Source organism: Sciurus carolinensis, chromosome 1 (assembly GCF_902686445.1).
Source record: "Sciurus carolinensis chromosome 1, mSciCar1.2, whole genome shotgun sequence".
In the NCBI taxonomy this organism is placed as follows: Eukaryota; Metazoa; Chordata; class Mammalia; order Rodentia; family Sciuridae; genus Sciurus; species Sciurus carolinensis.
The window spans coordinates 206,978,906-206,997,218 of record NC_062213.1 but is presented as its reverse complement, the minus strand read 5'-3'; the positions used below and the strand labels follow the sequence as shown (position 1 = coordinate 206,997,218).

Genomic DNA, 18,313 nt, shown 5'->3' with positions numbered 1-18,313 from the left:
GTCTGGTACGCAGAATGAACACCCTGCCCGTCACCATCAGAGCTCCTGAGTCCCCTCCTTCCCTGGCGAGGCAGCTCCATGCCTGGCACCCCCAAGCAGCCCCTGCACTCCTGGCTGGGCCGAGCTCTGCCCACGGCCCCCATGACTGCTCAGGGTGATCTGGCACAGATGGACAGGCAGGCCCCAGGGTAAGGATGGGCCCACTAATCTCAGGAGGCTGGTGCCCAGCCCAGGCCATGGGGGCCGCAGGGAACATCTGTGAGTGTGACGCAGTTCCACACATCAGGGCCCCCAGGACAGAAGCCAGAGCAGCCGCCCCCGAGCCCCACCCCAGCAAGTGGCAGCCTCAGCCCAAGCTGGGGGCCACGGTGCAGGGCAGCACTTTCCCTCTGCCAAGCACCTGGCTGGTGGGGTGGGGACACAAGGAAGCCAAGCTGCCATCAGGGCACTGGGAAGGGGACTGAGAGGGAGCGTGGGCACAGGGGATGGCCTCAGAAGGGCCCACACTGCACCTCAGGCTCAAAGTCCCCTGCTCGGGGGGCACGCCTCCTGCACCCCACCCCACACGCCTTTCGAGGCCCATCCTTCCCTCCAGGGCACCTGTGCACACGGTCCTTCCATCGCCTGATCCCCAGAACGTGGACCCTGCAGGGCAAGATCTCCCTCTTTGGCTTCACTCCAACACGACGGGGTTGCGTGCCGGGCCCTGACAAAGCTGGGAGGTGGCGAAGGAGGGGACCTGGTAACAACTGCTGCAGCAGAGGCCCGGCACAGGCCGGCTGCCTGGTGACCGCCACTCCAGCCTCGGGCTGGCACGGGCCCCGGTTACTGTCTGAAGACCCTGTGCAGTCCTCTGCTGTCTCCTGGGGACGCTCCCTCATCTCCGCCTCCCCGAACACACACAGCCACAGAGCACAGAGCACGTTCCTTGAAGAATCTCTCAGACTGTGCCAAGCGCGAGGAGCCCGTCACAAAAGACCGCATACCACGCAACTGCACGGGACGCCCAGGAGAGGCAAGTCTGTGGGGAGCGCCGGCCGAGGTTGGGCTGGGGAATGGGCTGGATCTGCAGGACGCAAACGCTCTGGGACGAGAGAGGGGACCTGACACCGCACGGAGGATGTGCTGAAGACAGCCCGGACCGTGAGGCGGCACAGAGGCTAGGCCAGCAGCACGCGCACACACACCGAGACCAGCCCTACCCACGGGATTCCACCTCGGTGTCAACAAAAGCCCCTTGGACAGAGCCACGCCCCACCTCTCCAGGGGTCTCGGTGCAGAGGGAAGGGGTGCCCAGACCCTTCCAGGCTCACTCTGGCCACATCACAGGGGACCTTGCTTAGGGGCCGCAACTCCACAAATGTCATTAGTACCAGCAGCCAGCAGCCTGGGCAAGGGCCCCAAAGACACTGCCCTCAGCTAATCCGGGAGCCACAGGAATCCTGAGGGGGCAGGAGGAGGCCCGCAACCCCAAGGTCAGGGTTCTCACCCAAAATGGGTGCCATGATGGGGTCCTCGGGTCAGCTACCTGGTAGGTACAGGGGCCAGGATTTGAGGGACCCGCTCTCCTGGCCTCGGCAGGTGCTTGTGGGCCTCGGAAGCCCCTGGTGGAGGCAGATGAGAAAGAGCCTGCAAAACCCACCTCAGAGCAGCTGCCTAGGCACATGGCTGGGAGGCCCACCAGGTGGTGCCAGCCTCCTGGTTGGCGATCCCAGACTCAATTCTGCCAGGCTTGGGCACAGTCCCTCCACACAATGAGATGCTGTAGGGCTCCTGTTGGGGTGCACCCCTCCTTCTGTGCTGGTGACAAAGACACTTCCAAGGCGAACCGAGCCCAGGACGAGCACAGGGCCAGCCAGGGCCAGCACAGGCCGTGGGAAGAGGCCAGAGCTTGCCCCACTCAGGAAGGATGCTGGCGTGCCAAGCCTGCGGGGGGGTGCAACATGGGAGCCCCTAGAGACAAGGGCAGGATCAGGCCCTGGGTGGGGACCTCTGCTCGGGCCTCCGCCCCAGACAGTGTTCCGCAGGACAGAGGCCAGCATGGAGCAGTGGAGCTCCCCAGTGGGCCAGCAGGGGTCCACTCAGAGGAAGGCCCACTGAAGGCAGGCCTTCCCCCTCCCTCCACCCTGACCCTGAGTCGGGTGTCACAGCTGGCTGACTTGACACTCCAATTCCAAGGGACCTGCGTCACCATGGCCCACCCAGGATAGGGGACAGTGGCTCCCACCCCCCCCCACATACCTGGCTCCCCTGCGGGCGATGCACCCCCAGACACACGGGCCTACAGGCAAGGCTGCAGCTGCCCACCAGGAAACAAGCCACAGGGGAGACGCTTCTCCTGAGGCCAGGCCTGGGAGCTGGGGCACTCCTCCTGACCCCCCACTCCTCGCTCGGGGCAAAGTCCTGAGAGCCAAGCTCCCTCCCGGGTCCGCGTCCCACAGAGCAGCCCTGGGCTCTGAGCCAGCCACCGTCAGGCCTCCTTCTCTGGACGGAAGGGCTACAGCTCATTCCTGGGGACCCCCCTTCACAGACGAGAGCACAGCCTCTCCAGGCGCCCAGCCGTGCTGGGCCAGGGTGTGAATCCAAGCCTGGCCACTCGGCCTGTGCACCTGGGCCACCGGGGCTGCCAGGCAGGCGTCCTCTCCTGTTTCGGGCTCTGGGGATAAGGACAGCGGCCACCAGGCCCCCGGAGGGCTGTGGAGCATCGAGTGCCTGCTGCTGGGTCTGATGGCAGGAGGACGTGGGACTGCAGTCTAGGAGCCCAGAAGGCAGAGGAATCCGGAAGAGCCTGCTGAAGCGGCTCAGGGGGAGCAGGCAAGCTTCTTCACCTCCTCCCCAGCCAGCTCCTCTCCACACAGCTTTGCACCCCAAACCCGGTGGGCTCTGCGGTCCACCACCATGCAGAAGGCCACCCTTCCCCGGGGCCAGAGGACAAAGCAGAGGCAGAGACCCGGCTGCGCTCTACAGCTCAGGCTCATCCCAAGGACGGCGGCCAGCCCCACCCCGCCACCCTCAGATAGACCCAGAAGCCTCTCAGAGTCAGGTGGCCGAGGACCTTAAGGAGGAAGCCCAGCCCCACTCCAAGGGTACAGGATACAAGGGTACAGCCAACCCCCCACCTGAGGCCAGGCTTCCCCATCACCTGCCCAGGTGGGTCCTGCTCCCGCCCAGCATGCCCTCCTCCCAGCCTGAGCGAGAGGACCCACGGCTGGCTGGCTGGACTTTCCTGCCTGGGACCTAAGCCGGCCCCGGCTCCTCTCGCCCAGGCCACTGTGGTGACCTGATGATCCGGAGTCCCTGAGAGACTCCTGAGCACATTGGGCCTCCCTTCTGGTCGTCAGAAGAGGCAGAAGGGGGAGGGCCTGGTCAGGGACGAAGAAGGGCTGCCTGGACGGGGCTGGGGGTTCACCCTGCAGAACCAAGGCCAGAGCACCGCAGGAGGGCGGAGCAAGCCCACCAGGCCGGGGCCATGGCCAGGCCTCGACTCGCTGGGTCTGCGGGAAACGCTGTCCCTGATCCATCCGCCCACCTGAAGCCTCCGGCGACCTGTCAGGAGCCAGGATTCATGAGTCCCTGCCTGCTCGCGAGGCCAAGAATCCCCCTTCCGTAACCAGGTGTCACCCAGACAGGCCAGGGCTGCTCCCTAAATCTCAGCCAGGAGGCTGACAGAAACCCGCCAGACCAGAGTCAGCACACGGGGCCCCGGAGAGGACAGGCATGGAGCTGCAGGTACAGGGGCCTCAAAGGAGCCTGGGCGAGGGGCCTGGAAAGCCAGCCCCAGGCATGCGGGCACCCTCACCCTGCTGTGCCCTGGAGAGGAACAGAGGGTGCCGCGAGGGTTCCTCGGCCAACCCGCCTGAGGCCCACGTGTGGGCATAACCGGGGCCTCCTTGTCGACCTCCCCCAGCACACTCCTCCCCAGGAATGTTCTGCCTCAGAGCCCGGATGGGCCCCTCCTTCCCTCCAGGGGCAGCGAGACAGTTGGGGCTCCCTGTGTGAGCTTGCTCTGCAGGACCGGCGTGCCCGTTCAGCATCCCAGGCAGAACAGGCTCAGGGGCCCGCTGGGTGGGGCTGAGCATGTGCACCCCACTCCCACCCCAGGAAGCCTGTCACCCCCTCCCCTGCATCCCGCATGCTGGGGCAGGTGTCTGGCCCCCAGGGACAGGTACGTAAGGCCTCTTAGGGGGAGGGTGGTGCCCACCTTGGGGACACACGGTGGGTCAGGCTGGGAGCACTGCTGCCTGGCACGGTACCAGGACCCAGCCGAGGCCAGGGTGCGGGACGGCAGTGAGCGCCCAGGGTGCCAAGCAAGAGTCAGGGGCAGAGCTGCCATGCTCAGGGGCCGTGCTCCCCGCCGAGGCTCCGGGGCAGGATCCTCCCAGGCCTCCGAGCTGACCTGCTTTGGCAGTGGAGAAATCTTTCCAACGTCTCCCTCCAGGGTCCTCCCCTTGTGTCCATCTGCCACAAGGACGTTTGTGATGGCACTTAGGACCTCTGGGCAATCCAGGACAGCCTCCCACCTCAAGCCCCTCAAGCCGGCCATCCTCTACGACGCCACCACACAGGTTCGCGTTGTCATAAGAAGAGGACACAGACGCTTGGCTGACAGCTGGGTGGTGGCAGCCTAGCCCACTGGCTCAGCTCCCCACATCTCAGCCTCTACCAGCCTCTACCAGCCTCTTCAGAGCAGGGAAAGGTGCCCTTCCTGCCCACCCTCTCCTGTCCTGGGGAGCGGGGAGGCAGAAGGGACCAAGATGGGCTTCTTGCCAGGCACAGGGTCTAGGGGCTGCGGAGACGCCAGCCTAGACCCACAGGCAGCCACACAAAGGAGGCCAGAGAAGCAGCAGCAGAAGGCAGAGGTCACTCATTTGCCCAGCCCCTTCCATGACAAAGCCACCAGGGCCCCAGCTCAAAATGTCCCCACGCGGTTCCCAGGACCTGTGGCTGGCCTGCAGGAAGCCACCGTCCAGGTGAGGCTCCTGCTGAGGAGCCCTGGAGCTGAGGGCCATGGGCCCATGGCCTCAGAACCTGCCCTCCAGGCTTCCTCCTGAGTAGGGGAGACCCCTACGTCCTGCTGTGTCCTGGCATATCCCACCAGAGTTGGCACTGATTCCTCTGAGCTCAGGGCCCTCCCAACTTCGGGCAAAAGTTGCCCAAAGCGAGCTCCACTTCAAAACTGTCCCCCTACCACCCAGCGAAGGGCCTTGGCACAGGCAGCCTGGGGGCAGGGACCCTGAGTCCCTGCTACATCTCACCCTCCCCCAGGACTGATAGGACCCCAGCTGGCCCAGAACCAGAGCGACACAGCAAGTCTGTGGCCAGCATTGCCTACACCAAGCCAGGCGGACTGTGGGCCCCCTGGGCTGGTCCAGCCTGTCACAGAAGTGGCCGCCATGACCTGGGCAGGGTGACCAGCTATAGCCACAGGACATTCGAGTCCACATGATGCTTCCCCAGCCGCCAAATGGACTCCTCTGGATGTGAGGGGTGTCCAGTGGCCCCAAATAACCTAGAGGCCTAAGTGAGGCCCACAGTCTTGGCCCAAGACCCCCATGAGTCTGCCACTTGGGGCAGAAAAGCTACACTCATTCTATGGTGACGGTCACAGGCAGAACTGTTGGTCCGATGGAACTAAGAGTGCAGCTACCTCCCAGCACGGCCGCAGCCAGGCTCTCTGTCCCTGAGCAGGGGAGACCCCTGCATCCTGCTGTGTCCTGGCATATCCCACCAGAGCTGAGGGGCTGGTCCAGCAGGTGTAGCACCTGCACCCCAATAGCCTGCAGCCCGGCCCGTGGCCCCAGGGCCACACCATCTGACCTTGACCTTGACCACACCAAGGGAAGGGGGCAGAGGTGATGCTACACAGACATCCGTCAAGCAGCGAGCCCCAGTGAGCACCACCTAGAACAGGCAGACGTGGTGCGGCTCCCTGAAGCCAGGCTTGGGGTGGGGCTGCGGCACTGCAACCCTGGCTCCGACTCCCAGCACTCAGTGCCCACCGCAGGAAGGACGCTGGACACGCACATGCACCCCCACCCCTCTGAACGTCAGTGCAGAGCCCAGGAGAGCTGCAGGGAGGAGCGGGGCTGCCCGCCAGCTGCCCTCGGGCAGTAGACAGCCCCATCGGGCCACACCTCGTAAGTGGGGGAGGCAAGAGGAGGAAGTTGGCATCAGAAAGAGGCAAGGACTCGGGAAGAGACACAACGGGCTCTGACCACAGGCTTCGGGGCTGGAGGAAGGGCCCCTAGCCGAGGTGTGCGCCACGCCTGCGGCAACTGGGGAAGGCCAGGAAACGGGTCCCGCCCCGGAGCCTCCAGAGGAACCAGCCCTGCGACACCTTCCCTCTAAAGCCCAGGAGACCAGGGAGACCCGTTGGGATTCTGGAAGGTAACAAATCTGTTGTTTCAAACCATTAAGTTTGTGGTGACTTCTCATGGCAGCAAATGAAAAGCTCATACTGTCAGGAGACATGTCACCTTCAAAATGGAAAATGACCCGACACTTGTCTATGAGCACTGCTGGCTGCTCCAGCCTCAGCTTGCCCTTGGCCCCCAGGCCAGCAGGAGGCTTCCAGAACATTCCAAACTGAGTCCCATCAGACCCTGCCCACCCGAGCACAAACCAGGGACACTCAGCACTCACTCCCCACAGCAAGCATCTTGGAGCCGATGACATGCCCAACTCCACCCGAGGAAAGCCATGAATTCCAGAGGGCAGGAAGTCACGAAGTAGGGCCAGCGGTGGGATCCCAGGGGCGAAGCTCGGAAGTGCACACCTGGCAAGAATTCCTGGAGAGAGGTCCCTGGGACAGAAGCCACGCGTGCGCCCAGAGGAAACAGGCGGGCAGGTACAGTAGACCGTGGGCTGTGCTTCCCCCACTCCCAGGAGACAGAGGTCCAGAGCCCGGCCTCGGACGCCAGCAGACAGCTGGTCTCTAAAGGCGTCAGCAAGACCCTTCTGCAGAGCGACCGGCCCACCTTCCTGCCGGCGTTTGCTGGGCCTTGCCTCTGGGCTTGCTCAGCGCGGGCCTCTCCTTCAGACCTCCAGCACTGTCAGAGACACCGCCATCCTGGGGGCCGCTCCACAGTGGCCCAGCCGTCCTACCCACTGTCGCCGCCCGGTGGCAGCTCCGGGAACAACCTCACAGCCTCCCACTTCATTCCCTGAGGCGTGAGCAGGGCAGCCCCTTCCTCCTGAACACCAGGGGCCCTCCCATCCCTTCTGCCTCTGAAAGGTCTGGGCAGCCCTGCAAGGGCATCGCTTGGGACCCAGCAGAGAAAGCCCCCAAAACCACTCTTCCCCGAGACTTGCGCGCAGCTGAAGCAACCGACCTCACACAGGACAGCTTGCTCCTGTGGGCTCGCTCCAATGGCCAGGGTGATCTAGCTGTCCTGCTGGAGAGGCTGGGGCTCCCGGGGCTCTGGAGCGCAGGGGTCAGTCCTTGGCAGAGGTGGCTCTGGATAGCCACCCTGTTTCCAGCAGGAGGGGCAACAGAGGAAGTCCTGCCCGGTGGGACAGGCACATCTCAAGAGGACTTGGGGTCCTGTCTGGTACAGGCTGCCACTGGCTGTGGCCACAGGACGTGGAAAGAGGAAACACGTCCCAGCCGAGCTTTGGGGGCAGCAGAGGGTGGGGCACAAGGGCCAGAGGGGACCTGGGGCTTCCAGTTCAGCCAGGAGCTGAGACCCAAGACGGTGGGGCCAGACACCACAGAAGGTCAGGCCAAGTGGGCAATGGGGCATCAGGAGAGGAAACCAAGTGTCCCCAGCAGGGCCCAGGGCTGCCAGAACAAAGACGTCACTGAAGGTATCCAGGAAGTGGAGCCCAGACTGGACCAGAGGGCTCCATCAGCTTTATTTCGGGGTGGGGTGGTTACCAGGGATTGAACTCAGGGGCACTTAACCACCGAGCCACATCCCCAGCCCTATTTTGTACTTTATTTAGAGACAGGGTCTCACTGGGTTGCTTAGCACCTTGCTTTTGCTGAGGCTGGCTTTGAACTCGCAATCCTCCTGCCTCAGCCTCCCTAGCCGCTGGGATTACAGGTGTGGCCACCGTGCCCGGATCCGTCACCTTTTGCCACCAGCCCAGGAGCCAGTACCCAGATGCCCAGCATGAGGCAGTGACAGCCGCTTTCCTGGGCAAAGGCCACCAAGTGCCAAGGACAAGAAGGTTTCCTTCGTGCAGACACGGATGCCCTTAGAGGGGAGGCACAGGGCTCTGGGGGCCAGGGAGCCGCACCTGCATTCAGCAGGTGCTACAGGTGGGCAAGCCTGCTCCCTCCCATGCCCTGTGGCCACCCTGAACGAGGCCACTCCAGAGGCCCAGGGCAGCAACAGAGCCACTGGGGGCGTCGCAGCCAGCGCGGCGTGCGCCTGGCCGGGCCGGGCAGGCCTCCCTCCCCTGACGGTGTTCTCTGCTTGCTCGGAAAGCTTTCAGGTTCGGCCTGTTTATACACACCAGCCTCCAAAAATGTGGGAATGGGCTTTTTTTAATTTTCCATTTGTTTCTCAGAAAACAAGACAAGATGTAAAAGGCCCAGAGGAAGCCAAGAACATTCCTTCGTTCCCCAAACATCCAGGTCTCACTCCCCCGTGGCCGAGGTCCTGGGACCTTCCAGCTCTCTGGCAGAGCTGGCCAGGCTGCAGGGGCCAGCTCGAAGCAAGCGCCAGCAGGGCGGGTGGGCCAGCCAGGCAGCCCCGGCCCTCCCGGCCTGTGCCCCTGCCTGTCTGTCTCTGTTTCAGCCACAGGACTGACTTCTGCCCTCACATGGGTCCCCCAGGCCTAGGAAGGTCCCCACACAGTGTCACCCTCTAGGTGGACGACAGGGTATGACAGGCTCCGTTTCTTGCTCAGTTTCGGGGACTGATGCAGGAGAGCGGGTGGCACTTCCCCACCACCTTCCAGTGGAGCTACGAGCCCTGCAGGGAGGGCCGGGGCCCCGGCTGGAGCCGGCCTGGTGGGAGCGCTTGCCAGGCCTGGCGGACGGTCCACTCGCAGCTCCCTGGGCTGAACCAAGGGTTGGGCACACGAGTCACCGGCCAGCCAAGCACCTTCTCCACCTGTCCAGGACACACGGCCAGGTGGCAGCGCCTCCCTCGGGGCCCCTTGGGGCCAGCACCATGGTGAGAGTGGAGGTGAGGAGCTGGCCCTGCAGCCCGGGGCCGGGCCCAGCTCTCCAGGCAGCCCCCAGCCCACCCAAGGCAGCCCACCCTTCCGGGAAGCTCGTGCCCACCCCAGCCTGTGCCATCCACAGCCCTTCTTGGTCCTCTCTGACCAGCTCAGCCCCAGCGTCACGGGCCAGCCTGGCCCAGTCCCTGCACGGTCAGTACTGCCCCTGGCCTCGCTTATGCGACAATTCTGCAGGTGGCCCGTCCTCCCCACAGGGCTGCAGGTCCCTGAGGACAGGACACATCTCAGAGCCAAGCCCCAGGCTGTGCCTGGTGCCCAGCAAAGGTCAGCAAACATTTGCCGGGAGAACGCTGGCTGGAGGGGGAAGCTGGGCGGGTTATTCCCAGTGGGCCCGGGTTTGAGCCTAAGTCCTGTTTTAGGCAAAGCGCCCGCCACAGAGGAGCCGCGAGGCCGATGCTCGGATTGTAAGAACAAGGGACCCTGGGGGTCGGCGTGTCCTGCCCGTCTACAGATGGGAACCCCGAGACGGGGAGAGGGCGCACTGCCTGCATCCGTGACAGGAGGGCTTGACCTTGCCAGCGTCCCAGACAGGAAGGCTGGCACTCCTCTGGGCTGCTCCTGCTCTGGCCCTCCCTGCTCCAGACAGGCACATGAGCCCCAGAGCCCAGGGCCCTCTCTCCCTCACACCTGCAGAGCCCATCAGCGATGGGCACCTGCCCTGCCCTCACATCACCAGGCTCCGTCTCTGTCCTAAAGACTTCCTGGTTACCAACCCAGCCCCAGTGCCAGCCACTATCCCACCAGGCAGCCCATGGCCTCCTCCCTGGGCCTCCTGCCTCCACCTCAGCCTCCAGTGACCAGAGGAAACCCCCAAAGCAGATGTCTGACCCCCTGTCCCCAGCCCAACTCTCAGCAATCCAACAGGGGTGAACTCCGCAGCCCTCGAGTGGTCACCAGACCTCTGCCTGGCCCTCCCACCACACCAGCCACTCCCTCCAGGCTGCAGTGTCCCCCACCTGGACCTGCCCACGTCAGACCAGTGTCAGCTCCTCCAGGCCTGGCCACCCCACTGTCCTGGTTTATGTGCCTCACAGCCTATAGCTGTGGTCATGACCCTGCCTCCCGCTGCCCCCAGGACACGGCCCCCAGCACAGGTGCCTATTGGCCTTGGTGTACAATCCCCAGCATGGGGCCTGACACACAGTGGGGGCCAGAAGTGAACTGCTGGCTGGCTGGATAGATGGATGAACCTCCACCTCTTCTTGTCCAGAACCCTCTGCCTGGGGGTCCTCTCTGCTGCTGGCCCTAAGACCTGGGCAGTCAGCCATCCCCAGGGTGTTCATGTGTCAAGCTGTCACAGAGGTGTGTCAGGCGTGAGTGACAAATGCAGGAATGGAGGCTGGCAGGGAGGGGAGCCGACCTCAGACACGCCCCTTGCTCAGGCAGTTCACCTCCTTATGCACCAAGAAAGTACTTGCAGGAGCCTGCAGTGGCCTCTCACTGCCACCAGGGGGTGCTGATGCCTTGCCCTGGACCTGAGGCAGGATGGGGGCTGAGGATCAGGGCGGCAGCAGGGGCCACTCCCAGGAGGGGGTCTGAGCCCCTAAACCTGCCCTGTGCTGGGCCTGGCTGCTTGGGGGCCCTTCTCTCAACCCTTTCTGCCACCAAGGGAAAGACTTGGAATCACAGGGAAAACAGGGAGTCCTGACCTTGGGTGCCCCCAGCCAAGGAGGGGAAGCTTGTGTGGAGTTGCAGGGTCTGGGCCAGCCCCTCGCCTTCCCTCCCACCCCCAACCCTCAGGGCACCAAGGGCACCGGCCAGGACCACCCCGGGGCGGGGGAACGCCAGGCCCTGCCCTGCTCCGCATGGAGAGGTGAACGAGGCAGCAGCCGTGGTGGGTGATCACACGGGCCTCACCTGGGGTCGAGCTCAGTGGACATGGTTGGGTGGACAGGGGCCAGCTGCCTGCCCTCCTGCTCTGCAGGCCTGTGCCCCAGGCCAGCTGACTCTGCTGGGGCATCTTCCCATCCCCTGCAGCCTCGGCCTCCCAAGGGTCCTCAGGCACAGTTGCCCCTGTAGGCAACAGTCCTGGTGGGGCTTTGGCCAGACAGCCTTCTGAGCCCTCTGACCATGTGTGGTGCAATCTGGGCTGCCCCCCTGGCAGAAGTGCCATCTCAATCTCAGGCCAGGGAGAGTGCCCATCTGTGGGGAGAGGCTGCTCCCCACCCTCCAACAGCCCTGGGCCCTCAGGCCACAGGGACCACACTGCCCAAGACCTCTCCTGAAAGTGGTGCTCAGAGGCTGCTCACTGGACCCGAAGACCAGAAGCTTCTGCCTCCCCCTGGCCACACCAGGGCCTGTCTTCCCACCCCTCCAGGACAGCCCTCTTTGTTCCTGAGGATGTCACCACACCCAGTCCTTGTAACCCTGATTGTGGCCAGTGCACATCATGAGACAGAGGGACACAGGACAGACCTGCCTCGCTGGCCAGTCTCTCCACCCCCAGCTCTATGTCTCACCCTGCATCCTGCTACCCCTTGGGCTGCAGATCCTGTTCCCTTGTCATTAGGGGCACTTGGGGACACCACCCAGGGGCTGTGCAGCTGGAGAGGACTGGGGTGGACAGGTCAGCACAGGGCACAGGTGCAAAAACCCTTAAGAGTGGGAGGCAGAGCTCACCCTTGAGTGTCCCCTTGGCAATGTGAACACGGGGCAGAGGCACACCTAGCTGTTGGCCATTTGGAGGTTCTCAAAGCATCAGCAGCCACAGCCTCCATGTGGACAAAGCTGCGATCCCAGCCCTGGACCCAGAGTCCCCCAGAAAGGCAACTGGCCAGCACTGGGCCCTCTTACTTGGCTGGGAACAGGCCTCCTGGCCCCGCCAGCATCACCTCCCAGGACTGCGAGCCAGTGCACAAAGGGAAGCTTCCGGCGTGTGACACTTCCTCCTTGCGTGAGGGAGGCGACCGTCCGAGGGACACATCACCGAGCACATAGCGGAAAGGAGCCGAGGGCCAGGCCTGTCGTCCTCAGCCAGCTGGCAGCCAAGCCCCGCCCTTCCCTTTCCAGAAGCAGAAAGCCACCCCCAGGGAGCAGAGGACAGCAGGCTGGCCTGGGAGGAGCCTGTCACAGCCCACCCGACACGGGACAGCCCCCTTGGCTCAGCAGAGGCACCCAGGAGCCTTGTGAACTGCCCGGTTAAACCAGGTGGCCTCAGGGCTGCCCAGGTTTCTCTGCTCCAGACTGGTAACTGTGCTCTACACAATCAAGACAGCCACCTCACTGAGGGGACAGGGCTGCCTGGGCTGCAGCCACTCTGCTCCAGCAATGCCCAGGCACTCCATCCTGGCCTCAGGGCCAGCACTATGGAAACCTGACACCCAGCAGGACAGGGAGGCTTCCAGAGACTGTGGAGGTCAGTCTGCCTCCTGAGACCTCTGAGCAGGGGGTTGGCTACTGGGTGGCCCCGCTGTGGACAGTGGAGGGCCAAGCTTCCCCGGCTGCTCCTGGCTCCCCTGACACTGCCCTGGGCAGCAGCTCCCCTGCAGCTGGCAACAGCTAGAGGCCACATACGAGGCCATGGGCCTCTGGCTGCCACCTCCTCCCCGCACCATCCTGTCCTGTTATCAGCTGGCGGCTCCTTGTGATGTTGCACAGACCCTGGTGCAGCCGGGCACAGAGGCCAGGCCCTGCTCTGGAATGCCTGCAGCCAGTCCCAGGAGCAGCCAGCGCCCTCCTCGCCGCCCTCGTTGATCCTCCTGCTGGAAGCGGGATCGCAGCACGTGCCCCCAGAACCCTAAAAGCCAGGGAGCAGCAGGCTGCCTGGAATTTGCTTTCCTGAACAGCTACAGCTCTGGTAGCTGTCATTTGGGTAGAGAGGACAGGAGATGCCAGCCAAACTCTGGCCCAGACCAAGAACAGGAGCAGCTCACAGGCCACCTGGAAACCCTGGCATCTTCTTGCTGGAAGGATCCTGTGGCTGAGTCCCAACCCTGGCCAACCAGAGTGGCTGGAGACGGCAGTGCTGCCTGAGGGCTCAGCACCAAGCCGGTGTGGCAGTCCCAGAGATACCTGGGGGGCCTTAGCTGCAAGGCGGGGTCTGCAGAGGTCCAAAGCAGCTCAGGCTCCGAGGGAGCAGGTGCCTCTCCCCCGACCTCTGAGCCACTACTCAGTACTCACAGACTGAGTGTGTCACAAGTCCCATCTGACACTGACAGTGGCCTCCTATTTCCCAAGGAGGAAATGGACATAGCAAGCGGTCAGACACCCTGGGCAGGATTTAGTGCCAAACCCCACAGGGATGCCACACCAGCAGCTGGGGCACCTGGGACCTGCTGCTGTCCTGTGATAGCTGGCAAGATGGTACCATCTCCATACCTGGCATCCCACCAGGGCCAGGGGCCAGAGGTGTGAGAAGGACCTGCCACACAGCAACTGGACACCCAGTCCCTCTGGAAGGCACACAGGGCAGAGCCTTCCCCTTCCCGTGCAGGGCTCGCCCAGTCCAAAGCTGGCCCCTTCACACACGCACCCCGAGTCCCTGCCCAGGACGGGCACCAATGTGGGACTGCGGGGACTGCCCTCTGGGGTCTGCTGCGGCGGCACTGACAGCAGGGTGCAGGGCGACGGCAGCCCTCCCCGTCCCTCACTGGAGCCAGCTCCACGGCAGCGGAGACCCTCCAGCAGACCAGAGTGGGCTCAGCTCACGTGAGCTGCTGCCCCAGGGCCCCTCACCACCACTGCCACGCTGGGGACAGGGACACTCAGATGAGGCTCCCAGGCGTGAGACCAGCAGCCTCCTGTGTGCTCACTCTGCGCACCCTACTGACTCCTTAAGGTACCTGCCGCACCACCCGCATGACCACCGGCATGGTCGCCGGGCAGGGGCTCCTCAGAGACTGCTGGGCAATGAGGACACAGTGCACGGGACAGCAGAGCCAGCTGGCCAGGACACAGGCCTCTGCAGCGAGCACACACTGTGGAGCCCTCAGGTGGCACCAGGCCTCCGGGGCTCAGACCTCAAGAGGCCCTCCTGGCAGGGGCTCAGCACTTGGCCCCGGTCACCCCTTTAGCTGGAGCAGGACAGAGGGGCCTCGAGAGCACTGGTTCAGACCAGCAGGTGGGTGCACACATGGCTGACGGGTCCTTGGGTGGAGTCTTGGACACACGGGGCATCTCTAGGGCACCTGAGGGGCTGACTGCAGCCCAGGCCAACTGCCCTCCAGGTGAGCAATACAGACACACCGCGGTCCCCTCCCTGGCCCCGTGCAGTCAGCCCTCTGGGCCGACCTGGATGCTGCCTGCCTGCGCCCTGTGACATCAGTGCCCTCCAGCCCCTCCCGGCAGCACGCTCCCCGTCGGCCAACCGCAGGGCTGTGACACGGTCCTCCATGCCCTCTGCAGCCCCTGGACTGGGACGGACCCTCTGCCACTAGAGGAAGCCTGAGCCTCGGGGTCTGAGAGCCCAGCAGGGGAGAGCAGCCAGCAGCCGAGGGCATCTCCACGCGGCGCCAGGCTGCCTCCGGCCTCCTCTGCGTGCCCAGCCTCTCCTCTGCTCAGAATAGAAAGCGCTCACCCTCAGCCCGGCCAGCGGGGGCTGTTAAATCTGGCTCCGCAGCTTCTTGGCGGGTGGGCAGAGGCTGGGCTTCATGGCCAGGGCTGCCAGGAAAAGGTCTGCCAGAGGCCTGGGCGTGGCCCTCAGCCCCAAGCGCTCCCCGAGAGCCCTCCTGCAGCCACGCCCCCGAGGGCAGGACGGCGGGGACCAGCACCAGGCGCCCGGCCACACGGTGGCCCCAACCCTCCAGGCCCCTCCATAAGCCTCTGGCCCTGCACTGGGGGTGGAACGTGTCATCGAGTCCCAGATACTCAGGCAGCAGGGGGCTCATGTCCCAGCGGTGAAAAGGGACAAGAACCTGCCCTGCTTGGGCACACTATGGTCAGCACCAGGGCACACACCCAGGTGCCCTGTCATCCAGGGAGCCTCGTTGGCCCCAAGGGCCGTGGACAGGACACTGTCTCAAGGCAGGGCGAGGGCAGCTTCAAAGGACTTAAGAGGCCAAGGGACAGCTGGGGAGCACTGTCCAGTCAGACCACCTGGGAGGAGGCAGAGGCCCAGGGGGATCCAAGCCCAGCGCAGCCCAAGAGCCAAGGGGCCACAACCTCCTCTGAAGGCAGAGCCGTCCACTCCTGAGCCTCAGCGGCTGCTGGACCATTGTCCCAGCCCACTGAGCTGCCGGAGGCTCGGGCCGTGGGGTGAGCTCACAGATACCCCCCCCCCCCCGCCACGCCTGGGAGCACCTGCCTCTCAGCGTCTCTGTGTAATTACGTCATTAAGAGACCACCCGTCCCTGAAGCTGGCCCTGGGAGAGGCCACACAGCCCCACTGCGCACAGAGCCAGGCCAGGCTGGACCAGCCATTCTGGAGAGAGAGACAGAGGCGCTTTGTGGGTGGCAGGGGAGGGGACAAACCTGCTGATTAAACGATTCACTGGGCCAACACGTGTCCTCCCAGTCAGCCTCTTGGATGGGGGAGTTCAGCAGGTCTCCATTCTCTCGACTGCCTGCAGAGGACGCAAGCCACCTGCCCAGCCCATGCTCCCCACAGCAGCCACCATGCCCTCTCCTCCACTCCACCCCGGGCAGCAAGGGGCCATGGCAGGCTCCTGCAGGGCCTGGGGCTCTGGAGACGTGGAGGAGCCGTCCCCCAGAGGAGAGCAGCTAGTGCAGCTCAGGCAGGCATGTGCGGACAAGCAAAGGCCATGGCCACGCTGTCCCCTCAGGCAGGCAGGCAGGGAGCAGAGCAGAGCCAGGGGCAGCTCTAGCTACTCTGTGGTGGAGGGGGTCACCACAGGCTACTGCTCTGTGGGGGTTTTGCATCACCCAGAAAGGCTTGGACCTGTGGTCAGAAACCAGGAGGGGTCAGGGCCAGGGGCCAGGGGTCAGGGGCCCCTGAGAAGCACAGCCCAACACTGAGCCCAGAGCCAGCCTCCCCTGCCCACAGCCGGCCCCGCTCTCAGGGGTCCTGCACCACATGAAGCACCTGTCTCCTCAGGGTGCCCGTCACATATCCGGTCAGCACCCTGCGACTGCCTGGCCCACCCTCCTCCATGGCACAAAGCATCCACACCAGCTATGACCCCCGACCAGAGGTGGGCCCAGAACCACCACCAGCCCCTCCACAGTGCCAACCTGGCCTGCAAATCCACTCGACTGGGGGAACCCAGCACTCAGCAGAGACCCAGGCCCGTCTGCCTGGGAGCCAGGGAGCAAGGCCCGTGACCAAGTCCTGCGGGTGTGTCCAGCTCCCCAGAGCATGCTGGGATCCCTCCCCAACCAAACACAGAAAGCCTCCCTGGACGGGCCTCCTCACAGCCAGCTCCAGCCCCAAATGGGACACCTTCAGTTCTTCTTAGCCAGTGGACAAGTGAAGGGAACAGCGTGGACGCTGGGAACCACAGCCCAGGATCCGAGTCATCTCCTGAGACCACATTCAAAGGACAGAAACTAAGCGGCTCCCTAAGGAATCGGCCTGGGTCAGGGCCTCTGCAGCCGAGGGCCTCAGAATAGTGACCCTGGGCAGGTGGCAGGTGGACCAGCCTCAGCTCCAGCCAGGGCAAGATTTCTTTCACCGGCAAGATGGAGAGGCCTGCCAGGGCCTGCCCTTCCAGGAGACACCAAGGGGAGACAGGGTGGCCCCGGGTCCCTTCCCACCCTCGCAGAGGGCCAGAGTCCCAGGGCAGCAGCGTCTGCCCCAGGCCTGGTGGAGGCTGGTTGCCAGAGCAGCACTGGCTGTTGTCTGGACCCAGCGTGGGGATCAGACTCACCCTCAGACACAGGGCAGCATTGAGGGCAGCTGGCGCTGACCTGTTATTCCAGTCCAGAGCAGTGCCCTTGGGTCAAGGCCAGGCCTAGACGGTTGCTTGGGACCCACCCAGCCCGTGGCAAGCCCAGCGCCCCCCTGGGGCTTCTTGTGGGGCCTCCCAGCTGCCATAGCTGCCTCAGCCCACTCCATAGGGACCCCCGCCAGCCCGCTTCCTGCTCAGGCAGGACAAGCAAGGCCCCAGGAGGGACTGACTGGGCGCGGAAGCTGCAGCAGGACTGCTCCTGCTGGGTGGGGCGGGGCAGGGCAGAGACACCAGCACCCAGGCTCTTGCCAGGCCAGCCCCTGCCCCACCCCACCCAGAGTGGCTGGGACCACAGAAGTCCCGGCTGACCCCTGCCCGCCCCCCGGCCAGCTCTCCAGGTCCAAACCACTTCTGCTCCCCATTCCCCTGCTCCTGCCCCCATCTGGAAACGGCCTGATCCCCACCCTGCACCTTCCCCTCCCTTCCCTGGCCCACAGGCCCACCTCCTTCAGGAAGTCCTCAGGACCACCCAGTCTCTCCTGGCCGTGCTGCCACACTGACCACTCTCCTGCCCAGGAGTGAGCACGCTGGCACTCTCCCATAGACCTGCCTCAGAGACCCAACCAGCCTGCCCATTTCACAGGGGAGGAAACTGAGGCTGGGGGGATCAAGAGCCAAAGAAGTGCCCAGCCAAGCCTGCCTGTCCTACAAGGTCAGCTGAGACTAAGACGGAGAGGACCAGTGGTCACGTCACCACCTACAGCACAGAAGACAAGCGTGGCAGCGGGTCCTGGGAGCTGGAGCTCCTCTGACCCGGCCTTTCCTTGAAGACTCAATGCCAGCCAGCCCCGCAGAGCGCGGCTCGCCTGCAGGTCCTGGGCTGGGGCAGGGCACCTGCCGGCTCTCAGGAGCGGCGGCAGGACAGAGTGGGTGGCTGCCTGTTGAAGACCCTCCTGGCGGGTCTGAAGGAACGGGTGTTTGGAGGGGCCCTGGAGGCCTACGAGGGGCAGGGTATCCCAGGGTCCCCTCCCCAGTTTGATGACCCAGTTGCTGACCTGCGGAGTACAGTCTGGCTGTCCTGAGGCGTACCTCACCCAGGTGCAGGGGTGCTGTGTGTGGTTACCCCAAGAAGGAGCTCAGCCCAGCTGTCCCCACCCCGTGGCCCACCTAGAACTTCGTCATCACGTCACGGCAAAGCCACAACCCCTCCCCCAGCCTTCCACCAGGCCAGCGCTGGGACTCACCTCCACTGGCTTACCTCACGCCCCCAAACAAGGGGCCTGGGCCCCAGAGGCTGAGCAGGCCACTCTGTCACCGAGGCACCAGAGCTAGTCCCG

At 64.4% G+C, this 18,313-nt stretch overlaps 1 protein-coding gene across 6 annotated transcripts in view; it reads right to left on the bottom strand.

Moving 5' to 3' along the window:
• Megf6 (multiple EGF like domains 6) overlaps window positions 1-18,313 on the bottom strand; it is a 96,089-nt gene that overhangs the window by 52,641 nt on the left and 25,135 nt on the right. The window lies entirely within an intron of this gene.